This window comes from Chenopodium album, chromosome 23 (assembly GCF_948465745.1).
Source record: "Chenopodium album chromosome 23, dcCheAlbu1.1, whole genome shotgun sequence".
Taxonomy (NCBI): domain Eukaryota; kingdom Viridiplantae; phylum Streptophyta; class Magnoliopsida; order Caryophyllales; family Amaranthaceae; genus Chenopodium; species Chenopodium album.
In genome coordinates, this window is record NC_137856.1 from 12,541,138 (window position 1) to 12,554,963 (window position 13,826).

General features: G+C 35.7%; 1 pseudogene across 1 annotated transcript; it reads right to left on the minus strand.

Moving 5' to 3' along the window:
* Positions 1-269: 269 nt before the first annotated feature.
* Positions 270-12,787, minus strand: LOC145607047 (uncharacterized; annotated as a pseudogene). The gene is made up of 12 exons (XR_014105488.1): positions 12,634-12,787; positions 10,111-10,262; positions 9,689-9,850; positions 4,623-4,732; positions 4,316-4,472; positions 3,883-4,179; positions 3,391-3,515; positions 3,263-3,306; positions 2,323-2,454; positions 1,437-1,514; positions 564-646; positions 270-436 (listed from the first exon to the last, which is right to left on the minus strand). The product of XR_014105488.1 is annotated as an uncharacterized LOC145607047 (transcript).
* Between the last annotated feature and the right edge of the window lie 1,039 nt (positions 12,788-13,826).

Sequence of the window (13,826 nt, forward strand, 5' to 3'; positions counted from 1 at the left end):
CTGGAACTTGGTAGCCTTTATTAAACCTAATGATCCATGTTTTAACGTGAACATACAACTCCAAAGTTTTGTTTAAAAACTTGAACTTAGAACTTTAAGGTGAAAAGAAACTTATTTAGAAGGGAAGCAGCCAATGGTTAAATTTATGAAGAGAATTATAACGTGAACTGCATGGAGTATTTATTAATTTGCACAAGAATATGACCAAATGCACATACCTAGTATTTGATATTTATCTATAATTCCATGATCATTCAATCCATATCCAATGGTCAATGCAAATCAGTGCAAAAACAGTTGAACTTCACTTTACCCTTTAGTGACTGAAGCAAACTCATCCAGTTCAGAATTGGTCAGGTGCTTGGTATATTGAGCTGCTATTTTCTGCCGATTCTGCTGATCAGGCAGATCAAAGAAAATCATCGAATCGAATCGGCTGAAAATAAAACACTGAGATGGTCAGGAACTAAATTGTGGTTTAGCGACTTTAGCCTCTTTAAGTATGAAAATGCAAATAAGATTTGAAGGAGGCTTCTTAATAGATTAAGTAGCATTTACTGTACCTAATAAGAGCAGGATCAATATCCTGCTTTCTGTTTGTTGCAACAATCACCACCACCTTCTTATCTTGTTCAAAACCATCAATCTGTACCAAAGCAGTTATAATACAGAACTCTGGTCATGGTTTTATAAAATAACTAAATAAGTACTTCCTCCGTTCCACAAATATTGCAACATTTCCCTATTTGCATATGTTTTCTCTCTCCTCATCTCATGGGTCACTATCTTTACTCCTCTCTATCTTGCTCCTCTTCTTAAAATCCGTCCCCCCCCCCCCCCCCCCCCCCCATGTTGCAATATTTAGGGAACGGAGAAAGTATAACATAAACTTCTCATAAATACAAAGTTTGAGAATCTTTGCAACATGAAATGGCTGAAATTAGAAGTTAAGAAAATTTCAACTGGCACAGACTAAATTTTCAATCCACAGTAGATTTTAAGTAATCTCTTGACAGGCTGAAGAAGCAAGATGTCATTGAGTGTCAAGAGAAAGCTAGATTTGGAAAGGGTTAGAGAGCAGATTCCTGGTTCGATCACGCCAAACCGGAAGATTATGAGGTGTGGTTTGGTCTGAAAATACTTTCAAGAACGCAAAGCTAAGAGGAACTATGAGAAGGCACAATACACAGAGAGAGATGGCTAATTGGAGAAGACCAAGTGGCTGATAAAGGCAAAAGCAGAACATTCATTTAGTTCTTGGCCTTTTGCATCTCAATTTCAAAGGAACAGATCATGTTCTCATTCCATCACTTCAAACAATTATTCAATACTTGTCAAACTCCAGACCTAGAGGCATGGTCAAAGTACTTAGCTAGCAACTAGCATATGAACAATTTCATTCCTTAGAACTCCTGCCAAATTGAAGACTGCTTTACCTGCCTCAATAACACCGATAAAATTCTCCGTGTAACTTCATGTATATCACCATCACGGGCAATAGCAAAAGAATCAACCTGCAGGATTCACATACAGTCATGATAGTAATAAGATTAATTGAGACTGTCCATGAAATGCTAAATGAGCTGCAAGAAACTAGGTATATCCTCCATCTTAACATAATAAGCCACATCTATTTTAGATTGCCCCAAAATAATACGCCACTTTCTAAATTATAACAAGTCAAAGCTTGAACTTTCCAAATTTCGTCTTAATGATAACTGTAGAAGAGTTCCAAATATGTACTACCTTAGTATGACAAAGATTATAAGGTATTTCAGCTAAACTCATGAGAGATGGCCCCTGAGCAAATGTGACCTAATTCAAGGACAAAAAGGATATGGCCTCATATGGTTGCTTATGGGAATTAAATGCCTACAAGAAGTTACATTGCATAAGAAGTTAAAATTCCTGGGAAATACTATAATCATGTTTGGTTGACATAAAGGATATTATATTTTCAATGAATTAACTTTCTATGTTTGTTTGGTTAACTTTATGTAATGCTCAAGTACGGAGTATTATAATAACTCAGCTCTAACTACTTTTCAAAAATTTAAACGCAATAATGTAATTTCATGTGAAGTTCGAGTGACCAAAGTAGGGGTGGGTAAATTTAATTCCCTTTTTGTAGGAATTCCAATAGTCTACGGAATTTCAACTTCCTATATTTTTACTATATTATGTTAACCAAACAACTACCCATTAATGAATTTGTGTTTCCCCATAATTTGAGTGCAACCAAAAAAGACCTTAGTATATAGGAATATAGAATACTTAATTCTTTTTCTTCCTAATAACACATGCAAGCATGATGTCAGATACCTCGTCCAAAAAGATGATCGCACCATCTGGAAGCTCATTAGCAAGAGAGAAAACGTTCCCAAGGAGACGCTCACTTTCACCATAATTCTTGGACACGACGACCTCCAATGGCACATAAAGTAGTGGAACCCCCTAGAAGGCACAGCAAAAAAGAACACAGTTGATTATAATAATATAAGCATCAAAAACAAATTGAGTGACATGAAAAATACAAGCACTTTCTGCAACCAATTTAAGGTTTCATCGCATAGAATTATAGTCCTAAGAAAAAAAATTTAGCAGAATATATGAATTATTGCAATTCAACCAACACATATCTACAATTGGATATTGGGAGCCTTAGTATACATACATATGTCCTTTTTTTATTTGGGAAATGAACAATATGCAAAGCTAGAGTAGTGCTACAATAACAGCTATATTACTCGAGGCTTTTTATTTCACCTCAAGTAACCATGTTGGATCTTTGACACTTAACGTGGATTTGGACACTTGACACTTCATTTGGGTCTTTCAGACCATGAGCACGAACATCACGATTACAAATTTGCATTCCCAACTCTTTTCAATGGACTAACTGTCAGGTGTTTCATTGATCACATGCTCATATAAGCAGCCTAGTTTCTAATCCACAATAATCTATCAAGTCCATTGACTGGAAGAATATACTGCATTCCAATTGCAGGGCCTAGATAATTCAACACACATACATAAACCAACAATATGTAGCATACATAATCTTCAACAAACTGCATTTAATTGTTATATATTTATTACATGTAATCAAAGACTGACTGGTCATTTCACAGCTGGAAAGGTAAAAGAAAATATTAGTCCTAAAAAGTAAAAAAACACAATTGACACTCGTGAAATATACATCATACTAGATGTAGGGCAGCAAATCCATCATCAAAGATCATTACAGAGAATAAAGGCTTACCGCTTGATTAGCAATAACACGAGCACAAGATGTTTTCCCAGTACCTAAGCACAAAGTATTTGCATAAGACGTCATAGACAAGACAAAATGTGCTGACAGCATAGTTTCAGTTATCATAGAAGGAAAACCTGGAGGGCCTTCAAAAAGCACGGCTCGGGGTCTATTCGACTCATATTTTCGCCGAGTCCCACGGGCAATGTCATCATAAACTTCAGGACTACGCAGAGCCAATAGTACAGTATCCTCTATTTCCCTGTAAGAGAGAAAATGAGAGATAAAAAAAAGGATTTATGAATCATATAACGTTGATCGGGCAGAATTTTAGGAGTCGCATATGAAGTATGTAGAAATTTCATTAAATAAGCTGTCTCTTATACATGAAGTATCTTAACTGAAACACTGCAGTTGCAACTATTAGATAAAAGGCACACATATAAAAGGTCAAGGAGATCACTCTCCCCTACTTCACATTTACAATTCATCCCCTACTGAGCCTAATCACTTGACATTCAATGACTATTACTTCACAAGTGTGTGCAATGTGCAAAACATATCAAATATCTCTTAAAAGTCTACCATCTTCAACTAAACAAGCCGTCAAAGCCACGGATTTTAAATACCTCTTTTGCTGATCATAACCAGCAATGGTATCCCATGACACCTCTTCATTCATTAAGGCCAAATACACGTACGCCCATTGCTTCCAAACTAGTAATTGATTTACTTGTCGATGCTGTTCCTGCAGAGCTACTTCTTTCTCCAGCTTTGCTCTGCCCTGGCCTTTCACCAGCTTTGGTCTGCCCTGGTCTTTCACCAGCTTTGGTCTGCCCTGGTCTTTCACCGGCTATTTGCATGATGGAGACCAGAGCCTCAAGCTCTGCAGGACTAAAGCTTCCTTTCTTTAGAACCTCAAGCTTCTGAAAGTATACCAGCAACAAAAAACATCACTTCAATGCTAGATGCGAGCAATACTCTCTTTGATATCAAAATAGGGCATATAGCATCTGTAAGGACAGTATAACCTATCATGATTAAATTTTAGGCAATAATTACCAGCTTATGAGGACTTATGACTGGCCTAGATATTATAACACATAGATCGCTGTCATTTGAAATGTTTTCCTCCCCAAATTTACTGTTTCCACTTTCTATCTTTCCATTTGGGAGCCTGAGTGCTAGCTGCGAATTAACTATGCTGAAAATATACAGGCTAACAGAAAAAAAGAAAAATAGAGTTAATTGATAAAAGCAGATTTAATAACATTAGCTATGAAACTGAAATAGCATAAACAGATAAGACGTCCAAGATATGTAAAAAGAAAAGCCAATAAAGTTGAAGGAGCTTAAACTTTGAAATCACCTGGCCCTAATTTGAACATCCATTACTGAACCACCATTGAGGCTTAAAGCAAGGTTTAATATCAGTCCAGGGATATCGCAATAACTGGGTACTGGAAACTTGATAGCAATCTACAATATCATAACAAACCATTATTATTGCAGGCAACAATTCCCTAAAAAAAAAAAAAAGAATCGATATCATAAGAGCGAAGAACAATGTACAAACATGGCTGCACAATGCAAACAGCCTTCTCTACAATAACTAGTGAGTTTGTTCTTATCTTTTGACATTGTGAGCCTTAACATGATATATACTTAGATGTATAAAGTAAAGCATTGTGAGAGAAGAGTATCAAAATTTAATCCATCAGAAAACTCTAATCAAATCATCTTTGTGCACAAGCCAAGGGAAAAAAGTCTCAATTCTTAAGCATAACTGTTTGCTATGAGTTTGCACACTGACTCTGTTATGAAATAGGCAGTATAAGGTTTATTTTAAGCGGAACAAGATCAATGAAAAATAATATATGTGAAAGCAACAAAGAAGATAACAAAATCACATAAGAATTTAGGTGGTTTGGTCAATTAGACCACAGGTGGGGGATTTGAGAGCTTTTCTTCATTTTAATGGAGGAAACAAGAGGAAAATACAAGGAGTCAATAAGGGCTTCATTAGCTTAATGAAACCTAAAACTCAATGGTTCTTTACTAACATAAGAACTCTAAAAAACCCTTAGATTAAACTACAAGGATTCCGCAAGATTGGAGGAAGAGCACCTTGGTCCCGCTCTATAAAAACAGAGGAGATGCTCAAGATTGTTCTACCTATCAAGGGATCAAGCTTATGAGCTACACTCCAAAGTTGTGGGAAAGAGTGATTGAACATAGGTTGAGGGCATGCACAAACATTTTGGATAACCAATTTGGTTTTATGCCAGGGAGATCCATTATGGAAGCAATCCATTTAATAAGACAAATTATAGAGTTTTATAGGATAAAGAAGAAGGATCTTCATTTGTTCTTTAATGATTAAGACAAAGATACTTTGGTGGGCATTGTTGAAGAAAGGTATCTCATGAAGGTACGTGGACCTGATCGATGTGTTAACAAATGTGAGGACATGTGGAGGGTTGACAAAAGATTTTCCTATTACAATTAAATTGCATCAAGGGTCTGCATTAAGCCCTTTTCTTTTTGCAACGGTTCTAGATGAATTAACTACACCAATTCAAGATGAAGTTCCATAGTTTATGATGTTTGCACATGATAACGTTTAGTGGATGAAAATAAAGATAGGGTTAATTCCAAGTTAGAGCAATGGAGGCAACGGTTGGGATCTAGAGGGTTTAAACTAAGCAAGAGTAAAACTATATACTATCTCCGGTTCAAATTACTCGCAACTTTGGAATATTTTATATCTCACAAATAATACCCCATAGTTGCGAGTAATTTGGACCGGAGGTAGTATTTAATATGTCGCTTTGGTTCTTAGAGTGGAACATGCAATGAGGTGGCAACTGGTAACTCTAAAATCTGGATGGATATGACTTGATCATGAGTGAATGTTTTAAATATGTTGGGTCGATCATCCAAAATAATGGTCACATTTATCAAGACATGACCCACGTGATTAAGTCGGGGTGAATTAAATGAAGAGCCACCACGGGAGTGTTATGTGACCGAAGCATTCCCTTACAATTGAAAGGAAACTTCTACCAGACTGCCATAAGACCAGTGCTGCTTTATGGTACAAAATGTTGGGCTTTCAAAAAGGAGCACCTTAAAAAGATGAAAGTTACGGAGAAGCGCATGTTAAGGTGGATGTGCGGGAACACTCTAAGAGATAAAATCAGATTTGAGGTTATTCGCAAGAAAGTAGGTGCGGTAGGCATTGCAGACAAACTAAGGGAAAGTCGTTTGCGTTAATTTGGGCATGTAAGACGAAGACCCGATTGTGCACCGGTAGGAAAAGTAAAAGAGTTGGACTATTGAGGGGTTAAACGAGGGAGAGGGAGAGGGAGACCGAAAATGACTTGGTTGGAAGGAGATAAGAAGGATATAAAGTATATTGATTTGGATGAGAGATGAGGCATTGGATCGTAAGGAACAGTCGGACAGAGGAAGAAATTTGTCGATGACTACACGGAATAATCAAATTTGGTTCATCAAGCTGACCCCACTTATAGGATTAAGGCTATGATAGATTACTCCCGAGGTAAAGCACAAGTAGCCATCATGATAAACACGGATCTTAGCAAAGCATCGAATGACAGAGGACAAAACATGAGGCAAAAAGCTGGAATAGGGAAAGCCTTGCGTGAACGCGCACCTTTAATTTCTCAGCATCAATTTGTATTTCTATGACCCTTTTGCATGGTCGTGCAAGGTCAGGTGAACACACAGACGCACTAATAGCCTTGAGTGGATACAAGTCACACATTACAATTACATTTTTCTAATCATTTACAAAATAACAATTCCACGTGAAAAGTTGAGTGACACACTTTGTTTATTGATATGATCAATTGGACATGATCCATACGGTGACAATATAAAAACTCAAGTGTACAGCTAGGAGGCATGATTCACTCTTCCTTTATCCATCAAGGTAGCAAACATTTATTATTTGAACCAAAACAATATCATCACCTTCCTAAATCTAGCATTCATCCCCCCCCCCCCTCCTTTTCATTTTAGGGTGAGAGAAAATAGCCTAAGGTCAGGTCTGCTTCATTTCAGGCTACACATGACTCGACCTTGAAGCATTAAAATCATCAGACACTAGTGAGATTTTTATGTGCACATTACTTGGCCATGCACACCATCTTATGTTCTTGACATACTTAGGCTAAAAACAAGTAAAAATGTGATAATAACCTTTTTTTCCTAGAATCCACCATATTGGTATCTTAATTTTGACTTTTTTTCAAAGAAAATATTTTTTATTAAGGGTGATATAATAGGAAAAATAGGGTAAAGGGGGAAAATCCAAAATATAGGATAAGCTTGGGAAAAATATGGAGATGGGTATTTGACACTTTGGGAGCTTTTAAGGGCCATAGGGTGCTTGTTTTTTCAAGTGTGGGGCATGCTATAAATCAGGACTGGGAGGAAGGGTTATTTATGTTGGTGATGAAGGGCAATGTTTACATACATAGTACTTATTTATTTCTGTTCATAAATAATACTCTCTATTTTTCTTTTACTCAGTTGTATTATGTGTAGTCTTTAATGTACATGTTTAACTTGTTATATCTTTGATTACATATTTGTGCTAATTATGAAAATTTGATACAACACATTGAAACAATTCTATCAAGATCCTACATGATAATTTTTATCAAAGTTTATTTATTTGACTCCACAAAAAAGTATGTAGTAGAGTAATTGTCGTTCTGTAATACCATAATGAAAAAGTATTTTTTTTGTTTTTCTTCAAGAATGGAGGTAATACTTGTTCATGTAATCAATTTGATTAAAAAAGGTGGAAAATGGGGAAAAAACAACATGATTATTTTCCACCAATAATGATTATTGTTGCCAATCGTTGTGAATACTTTTCCATCATAAAAAGCTTCATCAACATTTGTAAACAACAATATTTAACAATGAGGTTGCGCAACAAACATTATGGTGTAAACAATTCATGTAATCCATGCATAAAAAAAGACATGGTAAGCAATGGGTAGGTTTGGCCGTTTGGGTTCGATAACCAAATGAAGGATTTCTAACAAATAAGTAGGACAAACCGACCAGTGATGCCAAGTTGGTGAATAAAACCAACATTGACTACAAACACAACATAATTTCAATAATTGAACCAAACTCATTCTCGGAACTTTGTACAGATAAACCTATTTAGGTCTCCTTGGGGATGGCAGTGGACTTGGACCCGACTCGGATCCGTTACGGATCTGGGTCTTCAAATTTTGGAATCGTCGGATTCGGGTCCTGCTGAAAAAAAAACGGATCTGGATCCGGGTCTGGCCCCTAGACTCGTACCCAGATGCATTTACCCGTATTTAAATTTTCCTATTAAAAACACTAAAATTGTTTGTTTCTTAATTAAAAATGTTGATGATGTTAGTAGTGATAAAGATTAGCCCTTTCAAGAGATGAATTTTGGATGCTCATATCGGATACATCATCGTTGTTTAATCACTTGCTCATTTGTAACATTGTACTTTTTTTTTTTGTTTATAATTTTGACTTCAAAATATAAGTGTATAAGTTGGTTACTTCATGTTTTTAGATTAAATTAGTTGTATAATTTTAATTTAGGTTGAACTTAATAACCCTCGGAAGTTTGAAATGAATTTTTTAACCCAAACATACATTTGTTTCAAAAAATTAGGCAAAATATATTGGACCCGGATCCGTTGGACCCGTCGGAACTGCATCCGTGTCTCCATTTTCCAGACCCGACGGATCCGGGTCGGGTCTAGATCCTAGATACAAAAACGGTTGTAGATCCAAGTCCATCCGGACCGGTCCAGATCCGACCAGTTGCTATCCCTAATCTCTCATGATACCTACCATAATTTTGGAAACTTAAAAATGATCTGAAAGATTAGATTATAGTCATCAGTTTTAGACAATCAAAGAGGTCGGGTACTTTTCATGGACCCACAAGACCCCTAAAGGCCATTTAGGTGGTCACAGCCACCATTGACTCTCCACCTTATTACCTTCCTCAAATAAAAATTCACTTGGTATGCTTCCAAAATATATCTCAATCTTATCAAATTAACATTTCTTCTATATGATTTTTACTAAATTTCAAATTTCTATTATTTTCCTCAAGTAGAATGAAATAATACGATTGTGAACACCATCATAGGATTACAGGGCCAATGATTCAAAGTATTAAACCCTCAACAGTCCATATAGGAAGGAATCGTATTAGCCCCCTTTTTGTGCTTCTCGCCTCTAGTAATTTTTGTGATATCGTAATGAAATTTGATAGTAAACAGAGATTAGAAAGAAGGTGACGCAGAGGTAAAAAAAAAACACTCTATAAGTCGTCTCATACAGCAGTAAAGGTGTTTGATGCAGGAATTTACTAGGGTGATACGGTATGTGCACCTTTTTGCCCTTTACTGTAACAGTGAATTGTGGATAAGAACCATACTTCATGCCTTTGCTTCTTATAAGTTCCTCCAACCTGCACTGTTCCTTTTTTGCTATTTCTTCCAGGTTATCATAACTTGATGGGATATCAGGTGGCAAGGGAGAATCAGCAGAAACCTGCAATTGAGTTCAAGATATATTGCAATCAAGAAATAATAATTTAATATACACTTTGTGCAGTACAGTTTAGAGTCCAAAATTCCAAAACAAATCATACTACCTCTGATTTTTTATTTTTTTATGTGCAACTTTGGAGTATTATTTGTGAGATATAAAAATTCCAAAGTTCCACATAAAAAAATCGGAGGTAGTATAAATAAAAAAGCAGACAAACTAGGCTTGGCACAGAGTAGTCCATCTAGATAATAAGCACAAACCTCACTGGTATCTGCATAAGCTACGTCTAGAATCCCAACACCAACAACACTAGCTAGCACAAGCGGAATGCAAAGTGACCGGGTAAACTCAAAACTAGAAAATAGAATACGACCTACAAATGCATTGGTTACTTGCTGCTGGGTTCCATAACCTGCACATCACATGATTGCAGCGCATTGATGAATGTTCTCGTTGTATAACTGTATAGCATCAACTAGACCTGGTTATTGGGCGGGTCGGGTTAGGGTCGGTGCGGGTCGGTTGCGGGTCAGGGTCAAAGAGGGTCACATTTTATAGGGTCGGGCAAATGCGGGTCGCGGGTCGATAATGGGCGGGCCTACAAAATATCAATTAAAATAAATATTGGACAAAGCCATTATTAAATACATATGAATACAAATTAATCTATATAATTATTTTTACATTATGTATTTTCTTTATCAACTAAATTGGAAAAACATGTTGGCCCTTTAATGACCCTACCCAATAAGGGCCCTGTCCATTAATAGCCCTGTCCATTAAAAGCCCTATAAGCTTGGCCCTGACCCTGTTATCATTGGGCTACCCTGTCCAATAACCACCTCTAGCATCAACCACTCAATTAGACTATCTCTATATAATTACATCGACCGGGAGATATGAATAAGATGTAAAAACATTATTATTAAAGAGCATTCATGATTCATCTCTTCCAAGACACTCATAATAATTTACACACAATTATCAAAAAACAATATATGACTTCATGAAAAATACTCTTATTTAGCTACAAACATCCAATAATCAACTCAAACAAGCAAAATTAAAGCCTTTAGGGGTCGGTAAATTTCATAAGATCAGAAAACTTTCAGCTCAATCTTAAACATGCCACCTTTGCTTCTACTTCTTTCTAATATGGTTCCCCACTGAATTAACAAATGCATTGCTAATAACAAATTAACAATACAATCTAGTGTTGCTTTCAAACAATAAATAGAACTGAAAATTAGCAAAACCCCAATTCAGAAACGCCACTATATTTCAAAACCAAGCATACCATGTCATCACCCCATTAATTTGACTTATGAAAGGTACAAATTTATGTGCCAAAGGTTCAAATTACAGCATCCTCAACACTAAATGTTGTTTTATTCCAACCCAAAATTAAAACTTCAAAACAATAAAATAAGGGTAAGAAACTAAAATGTAAGAACTAACGAGTAAAATTCAAAGAAAACCCAGAAATTAGAAAGAAAATATTACCATGATAAAGACGAGTTTGAATTTGAAACGGTTGAGCTAAAAAAAGTAGGGTTTATGGTTTTATAAGAAGAAATTGCAGTGCGCCAAGTTCTTCTTGTAAATGATCGACTGAATGTTGCCACAGTGTTTCTTTTATTGATCAAAATTTGCAGGTCTTTTGCGAAATTAATTATGTCCGAAATACTGGAAAGTTGGAGAATTCATAATTGAATTCCAAGTCTCTTACAAAGTCCTCCACCAATACTGTATGCATGCCGTCGAAGAATAAGCATGAAGCGCGCGTGTCCAATTTAGCCTAGTTAATTTTGAGAACTAGAGAAGCTATAATCACATTTAATCTCGAGAAATCGATACATTTTTTTGTTATGTAAAATGAGGCATTTACGTTATTTTTTTGTCAATCTCGAGCTCAATTCGGATTCTCATAAACTATAATGACTCCTAACACCTTAACCGAATATTTTTCGACACGCAACCCGATGAAAATTTTAAATTCAGTTGTAATCTACAATTTATAATAACTTTTGGCTTCAATTTTTATAATTTTTTGTAAATGAATGCAATTTGCAAAATATTAACTTTAAATGGCTGCAATTTGCAAATTTTCCAAATTTTTTTTATCATTAGTGGAATAAAAATATGATCACAAAAATGCTTAAGAGCAAGAAGAGAGTGAAAGTGGGTAGAGAGTGAATGAGGAAGTGGTTTTTTTGCTCATTGTAGTGAATGCTCTAAGAATGCATTGAATAGGTCTTGACGTAAAACCTTAGAACCACTTGACAAGAAGCATAATTGCTATTAAGCGGTATAATTGTAGGTTGTTTATCAAAACTACATAAACACTAAATATAGCATTAGATTGTTATTAGATTGTTTTCTAAGTACCTAGGAATATAGTTAGAGAAAGATAGAAGCCTAGTTATTAGCAACTCCTATTACCACATTCACACGCATGTAAGTGCTTCAATTGACCAAATCAGCATATAAGCAGTATAATAATCATCAATGGACAAGGTTTTGGATTGTTTACACTCAACGATTTCCCCACGAAGTTGTTGTTAGCGCGGACAGTTAGCAATGCAATACTTCTTTTCTAAATACTCCCATAATTTCTTAGCATTATCATGGAAGGGAATAGAAGAGGTGAGTTTGGGCTCCATGCTACGCAACATCCAGGAAACGAGCATCGTGTTTACAGTTTCCCAATCAAGAAGCTTCTTTTTAGGTTCTGAATCATAATCGATTTAGGCTCTCAAATTCATCAATATAAGATTCAATACTGTCAGTTTGCTGCAATTTATTAAACTCCTCAACTACATTCAATCCCCTTTCATCCTTGAACCTAGCACTTACATCAATCACAAAATCACTCCAGTCTACATTAGATCTATTGGCTAAATAGCTAAAGATCCAATTTTCAGCCTTCCCAATCATATTCAAAGATACCAGATCAACTTTTTAATCAGCTGGTATCTTACATAAATCAAGATATTTGCAGCATTTTTTTATCCACACCCTAGGGTTACTACCATCAAATTTTGGAAACTCAAGTTTTATGATTATACCCCAATTTAGGCTGATATCCTCGATCATCACATCGAGGTGTTGGCATGCTATCCATCATCTGTTGCAACATCCCAAGAGTTCCTCGTATTTCTAATTAGATGCTGCATTAAGAGCATCAAACCTTTGCTCAATTTTTGCTCCAACGCTGAGAGTTGTGCTTCCATTTTCCTTACTCCGGTAGTAAGTGATGGTGCCACAGTGAAAAGTAGCAGAGTTCAGTAACGGTGGCTCTGATACCACTGATAAGGTACAAACCTTATACTACTGATTGAGCTGAGGATTTAGCTCCTGAAATTCAAATTATGATGATAGAAGAAGAAGAAGAAGAACAAAGAGATGATAGAATAGAGAAAGAAAGAGAGGAGAAAGGGAAGAGAGATTAAAGAGAGAAGTTGTAATTCATTGCATAATCCCACAATTACAACCAAAGGTCACTAATAAAGCATGACTCTAACAGAAAGATTTTTTTTAATCCAGCTGTAATAATGCTAAGCACAAAAAGACAAAACGAAAATAACAACTTTTGCTAAATAACAAAAATTCCCTCAAACAACTAAAATATTCTTTCCTCATTATTTCACCTATATCAAAAGCTAAAAAGCGCCTTGGGGGCGTTAGATAAGAAAAGTAAATATGAAAATATTAAAGTAAAATTAACATTAATTGCACTGATCGACGCGTGATGTTATCATACATTCCGAACTTAAAACTATTTTAAGTAATATATTAATTAGTTATCTAACGCCCGGGGCGCTTATTAGCAAGATCCTAAATTCTATATCTTTTTTTTTTTTATTGATGAACTAATCCAATTTAAATCTATAACCCATTAAATAGAAACACAGAGAAGCAAAGAACAATACCTTATCCTAATATGAACCATTTTCTCCTCACCCTACACATCAAA